The 6545-nt window shown below is 38.8% G+C and overlaps 1 non-coding gene across 1 annotated transcript; it reads left to right on the top strand.

Moving 5' to 3' along the window:
* The first annotated feature begins 4349 nt into the window (after positions 1-4349).
* On the top strand, positions 4350-4456 carry LOC128627503 (U6 spliceosomal RNA). Its single transcript, XR_008391701.1, has one exon. It is a non-coding gene; the product is annotated as a U6 spliceosomal RNA (small nuclear RNA).
* The last annotated feature ends 2089 nt before the right edge of the window (positions 4457-6545 follow it).

Here is a 6545-nt window from a genome sequence, read left to right on the forward strand (position 1 = left end):
TTCAGTGACAGCAAAGACAGTCATTGCCTTCAAAGAACTTATAGTCCTGGCATGAGGGGAGGACAAATGAAGGGGAAACACTGTAGAGAATTAACCTTATGCATGCCCACAGTGCTGTGGAAACATATGGGATGTGTGTTTCTATAAATTGTCCAGAAGTCAGTGCAACTTACACCAAAGCTATGGTCCCAAGTCCAAGACTCTGCCACAGCAAGACTTTCTCTCCTTTATCTGCAATTCTCTCTAAGACTTAGTTTAATATGACATTAAACTTTGATGCAATTAAATTTAGAAGCCATTAAATGAAGAAAAGAGCTAGCCTTTACAATGTTGCATTTTGGTATTAGACATTTTTAGAGAAGGTTACAGAATAAAATGGGGGAGTGGACAAGGAGGGGCAAGAGAGCAGGATCTTTCAGCAGGAGTACCAGGAAACAATTGACTTCGAACTCTAGACTTTTCCATTTCAGTCACCAGCTCAGGAAAATCCATCCAATCTTCCAACACACACAAAGCACACACACATAAGATTTTGTGACTAAGAAAGGGCGAGGCCCATACTTAATAGTTCCTTACAAGTAAATAACTGATTTTGAAGATTGTTTTCTTCTTAATTGACAGCAACTCCTGGTTGAACTAGAGAAAATTTTGCTTACCAGGATCTGTTGAGTGGGAACAGAACATCCACTGTAATTAAATTCTAGACAACAGAAAGTGGATGTGCTGTGGAGTTCTTGGGTAATGAGATTTGAAAATAGAATTCTAACAGGAGGCTAATATTAGAATGCTCCTGCGTGGTATCTGACCTCTGTGTCTTGGGGCAGCAGAGCTTCTCTCCTTGTCTATTTCCATTTCTCATATCCTGAAGCCATTTCCTGTGTGTCGATTTCATAATTGTCCTGCTGTTTAACTATTCTGTCCATATATAACCTCAATTGTGTTCTTTCATCCTCAGTTTAGGAATGCAGAATTAAAGTTAATTTCAGGGTAATTTAAATTCCAGTGATCAATTTTCTAGTGTCTTGACCACCAGCCTTTAAAAAAAATTTGGTTTCCACTCTTCCCATTTTTTTAAGAACTAGAAGTTTCTTGTGTATAAATATTTCCAGCTCCACTCTTTTTCATCTTGTACCCAACTCCTCATATCTGGATGTGTGATCATTGCCATCTCTTTTCATTGTCTTCCTTTAAGTCATGATGACGTATCTGTCATGTCTTAAGAATGTGGATTTTCAGCAAAATTGATGAATATTGTATAAGATTTCCAACTTCCATCAAATATTTATTATTTTCTTATGAGCCTATGGATTGCTTCTACATATTATAAGTTACTTGATCTCATCTTTCCTTATCAAAGTTATGATTTCTTCATCAATTTGTCAAAATCTATAGAACATACAAAAACATGGTTTTCAGGGGAACCAGTTTAAAGCTGGGTATATATTTTATAATAATATATGTTTTTACAATGACTATTGAAGTGTAATTTATACACGATAAAGCACACATTAAAAAAATAAACTCACTGAGTTTTGGTAAATATACAAAAGTCATGCAATTACTACAGTCAAGATTTAGAACCCATTTATCACCCCTGAAATGGTCTCAGATCCTTTGCAGTCAAACTCCCCCCCATCCACAAACCCTAAAACCTGGTCTACCTTTTTTTTCTTTGCTACAGTTTTACCTTTTTTATAATGTCATAATTGCAATTCTATAGTATTAACACCCTTTCAGCATGGTTTCATTTTTGTAGTATTCCTAGTTCTTTGTGTGTGTGTGTGTGTGTGTATACACCTATAAATAGAGATCATATTACCCCACATGGTATTTGATTTACTCTTGAAACAATCTTGTCAACTTACTTCAGCAAAAGTTAGTAATGTAAACAGTTGTCCTAGTCTTGCATAGGGTAAAAAGAGTAACAAATCGCAATATTTGTTCCTGTAGAATTTTGGGATCAACATAATTACAGAAGGCAAAATATGGTAGGTATAACAACATAGGGCAAAGAAAGCATATAGGGTAGTTGAGAGAAGTAGAAAGAATTTGAAGTATTAGCAAAGGTTTCAGTAAAATTATGGCTTTGACTAGATGGCCCTTGGTGGATGGATGAACCTGTGATGAGTGAAGCTGGAGAAGCCTGCCAAGCCAGGCAGAGAGAACCACGTGAGAAAAGCCAGGAAGGAATTTTAGAAGCAGGGAAAGCTGGGTGGACAAGCCCAGCTCAACAAATGTTTGTTTCACGAATGAAACGTTAACGTCCATTTATAAAGCAAGTGCTAATAAAGCAAACTTAAGTGGGTTTGTAGTTAATAATGTAAATTGGGAGGAGTGTGCTGAGATGTGACTGTAAGAAACCTCACCTGACGGTTTGCACACTCAGCTCCTTGACTGTCTGACCGGCCTCCCTGGCGCACTTCTCCTTACTGGCCTGTTAACTGATTTTTAGCCTTCAAGGTTGAGTTTCATTTTGTCTCCTAAGGAAGTCTCTCTTGACTTCTCTCACTAATCAGAGTTAGACGCTCCTCTATGTCTATCACAGCACTAATATTGAAAACATTGCACTATGTGTTGGTCTCCACCATGAAGCTGTGAGTAACTCAAGGACAGACATTTTATTTTACTTATCTTTGCATAACTAGCCTGTAGATCTAATAGGCGCTCAGTACAGTGTAGCTGAAGGAATGCAACATTTTAAACTGAGTATTGGATGGGTCATTTTCTCTCTTGCCTTTTTATGTTATTCCTTTTTTCCACTCTCAGTAGCACATATTATAATTCTTTACCTATATCTGGGAACTGAAGTGCCCGTGCACATTTCATGACTCTGCTTGTGCTTTTACATGTTCCATCAGCCATGACGACCTGGTCCTGTGTTTTCAGAGACATAAATCCTAAGCACCCTTCTTGTTCAAGTTCAAAAGCCTCCTTTACCAGAAGTACTTCTCTGGCCCTGGCTAGTGTGGCTCAGTGAGTTGAGCACTAGCCTGCAAACCAAGGGGTTGCTGGTTTGATTCCCAGTCAGGGCACATGCCTAGGTTGCCAGCCAGGTCCCCAGTAGGGGGCATGTGAGAGGCAACCACACACTGATGTTTCTCTCCCTCTCTTTCTCACTTTCTTCTCACTCTAAAAATAAATAAAATCTTAAAAAAAAAAGAAGCACTTCTCTGAAAGCCCCATAAGAGAGAGTGTTCTTCCTGCTCTGAATTTTATGATTTTCTATGCTACTTACATGGAATTTTCTATATTCTAGACCCTGTCTACAGGTAGAATCTGCATTTCATATACTTTGTATCCCAATGGGCTGTATCCCTCAGAATAGACATATACTCAAGATGTAGTCAACTTTTTTTAATAGAGCACCGACCACTTGTGAGACACTGTGTTGACTGCAAGCTATTCAATAACTATTTACTAAACAAATGGTTCACTCATAACTTGCTTTGGGGAAAAAGTGCAGAGTGATACAGTGTGGATAAAATCTAATTTAGAGGCAGGAATATTTTTAAAAAGGGAGAAATCAGGAATACATGCTATAGCAAATTATAGAATTTCATATAACCATTTGAAACCTTGTTTATGAAAATCTCCACCAAATCTAGCAAGCCTGAAAAGCAGTTTGAAAAAATGATACCCTGGAAGAAATCAACATTTCCTCAGCATGGAGCAAGTTTTAAAGCATTCCATAGTTTCTCTTACAGTTATGAACATGTCTTTGCAGTAATTACATAGTGACTAATTTTATATGAAAGCTAACCACTTCACTTTCAATGTGTTCGGTGCTGCAGATCAAGTAGAGACTAGGAGGCTTTGAATGGAAAGCGTATGCGTTATAACAATAACAAAGAAGAATGAAAATCTACTTGGAGTTATTTTCTTTTATGTAAACAGATCATCAGCTTCTATGATTTCAGCCTGCCTTTCTTCCAAAAGCATTCACTCAGGCCAGCATTTTTTGTTCTCTCCCTCGATTGCCTTGGAGACTGGAGCTAACTCAACAGTTCGTGAGAGTTCCTGTCACGAATTCTCCCTCTTTCTCCTCTGCCATGCTGAGTGTGTTCGACAGCCTTTGCAGAGCCGTCCCAATGGGTTCTGCTTCCTGGGCACAGGGCTTTCATGCTAACTTGCATCAGGATTTAAATATAAAATATCAATACCTCCTTTTAAAATTATTAAAGGTTAATTGAATGTTCGAAGAAATCACATTTTCTAGTTGGCACCTGTGTTTTTTAACCAGGGTGCCTCTCCTCTCTGAAGCGTGTGGTCGACTGCCCTGCCCGTTAGGGGCTGAGTAGAAGCTCTTTCAGGATGAATAAGCAAAGCCCTAGCAAAAAATGATCATTTGGGTGCTTGCTTCGGCAGCACATATACTAAAATTGGAACGATACAGAGAAGATTAGCATGGCCCCTGCGCAAGGATGACACGCAAATTCGTGAAGCGTTCCATATTTTTGAGAGAAAGAAGGAGCTACTACCTTTTGCAACAACATGGATGGAACTGGAAAGCATTATGCTGAGTGAAATAGGCCAGGCATTGAAGGACAAATACCATATGATCTCACCTTTGACAGGAAGCTAAAGAATAAAACAAACAAGCAAACAGAATAAAAACAAAGACGCTGAAATAGAGAACAAGTGGGCAGCGACCAGAGGGGAGAGGGAAGGGAACTTAAGGGGAAAAAGGGGGAGGGAGTTTGAGGAACAAGTATGAATGACACAGAGATGAGGACTGGGGGGGGGGAACGGGAGGGAGGGGGAAGACCGGGCGGGGGGGGGGAAGAGGAAAAAAAAATGTACTTGAAAAGTAACCAAAAAAAAAAAAAGATCATTTGGGGGCTGATTCGCTTGGGTACAGTGATAATAACACTTTTATCAATAGTCGTTAAAGGAATGGTGATACTTTGGGAGGCGGAAGTCTTTGCTCACTGATTGGATTTCCCCCCCTTTTCCAGGAGACACTGTGAAGCCCCCTTTGTGTGATCCTTCAGCAGGAGCAGTGAGTATATTCATTACTACGTTCCCATTAACTTGCTTAACATTTCTGTCCTGTAACCAATGCAGACTTACTGCCTCTGCTTTCCCCACCCAGGCCTCTGTCTTTTCTGTAACATTCCTCTCAAAAATGGAAGCATTTTTCTGTATCAAGTATTCCCTCTTTTGGTTTTGTTTTGATTGCTCATGTTCACTCTATTCATTGAGCTCATTTAAAAAAAGGCAGAGGCAGAGGGGTTTTTCTCTCTGAGCTCATCAATGTGGACAAAATAGAGGTGCTGACACCTTATCAATAGTTTTATGTTATGTATCTTTGAAAAATTTCTTCCCTGCCAGAGAAGGCTGCCAGTTGTGGGGAAATCTCAGAGTGTGGGTGTGCATCCTAAAATGCAGGTTCTAGTCCAGGGAAAGTTCAATGAATGTTGAATGAATGAATAAGTAAATAAAGATTGAGAGAATAAAAGCCAGCCCTACTGAATGCACATGATGGCGAGTCATAGTTTATAACAGAATTTAGGATGGGAAACAATTATAATCTGGCAGGCTGTATGCTGATTATGTTAATACAGTCTTAACAATGGTGGTTTGAAGATGGAGCTTGTTCAAAACATGTGGCCAACTGGAAATACGATTCTTTGTAAAAAGCTCTTCTGTGGTTTTGAATCTCTTCTACAATCTTCTTTACAAACTAGTCTATGTTTTTTTATTACCATAAGCGTCTTTCCTTTTTCCATAAGTGGATCAGATATATGTTATAAATAATAAAAGGAAGTTACAGGAGAATATATGAAGAAACAATGCCATTTACACAGTGAAATGATTACTACAGTCAAATTAATTTATCATCTTCTTACAGTTACCTTTTTTTGTGATGAGAGCACCTGAAATATTTTCCCAATATTCAGTATTGAATATGGTATTATTAACTGTAGTCATTATGCTGTATATCACACAATCTTATGATTTTGTTTACATGAAAGAATTAGAAAGGCAAAACTATAACGTCAGAAAGCAGATTACTGGTTGCCGGATCCAGGAAGTAGATGATGGGGTTGACTACAAAGAAATGTGTCTGAACTTTTGGGGTGATGGATGTGTTCCACACGATTGTGGGTACTGGGAGGGGGGTTGACATTACTACATATACTTTTAAGGCTGTGCACACAAAATTAGCAAATTTTATCGTATGTGACTTCTGTAACAATAAATCTCATTAAAAGAGTGAAAAACAAAACAAACAGTAAGTACATCTTCGTTGTTTGGGGGAAAAAGGAAAAAGAAATGTTGCCTTTGGAGGTTGGCTCACAGCAGCTGTGCCCCGAGGCTGCTCCCTTGGGGTCATTTACCGTCACCACCAAAGCTGCCAGGGCCACAGCTTGTCCCTCAACCTTCTGGTCCATATTCAGAGAGAAGGCCTTGCTTTTCTTTTACTATGGTGTAACTGAATCATGTGGAGTGTTTTCCTATATTCAGGAGTAAGAAGGAACACAATGATAGAGAAACTATGAATCTTTTAAATAATCCATCTTGCATCTTGTTTTCTACATCAG

Source organism: Artibeus jamaicensis, unplaced genomic scaffold (genome assembly GCF_021234435.1).
Source record: "Artibeus jamaicensis isolate MK-2021 breed Jamaican fruit bat unplaced genomic scaffold, CSHL_Jam_final contig_415, whole genome shotgun sequence".
In the NCBI taxonomy this organism is placed as follows: domain Eukaryota; kingdom Metazoa; phylum Chordata; class Mammalia; order Chiroptera; family Phyllostomidae; genus Artibeus; species Artibeus jamaicensis.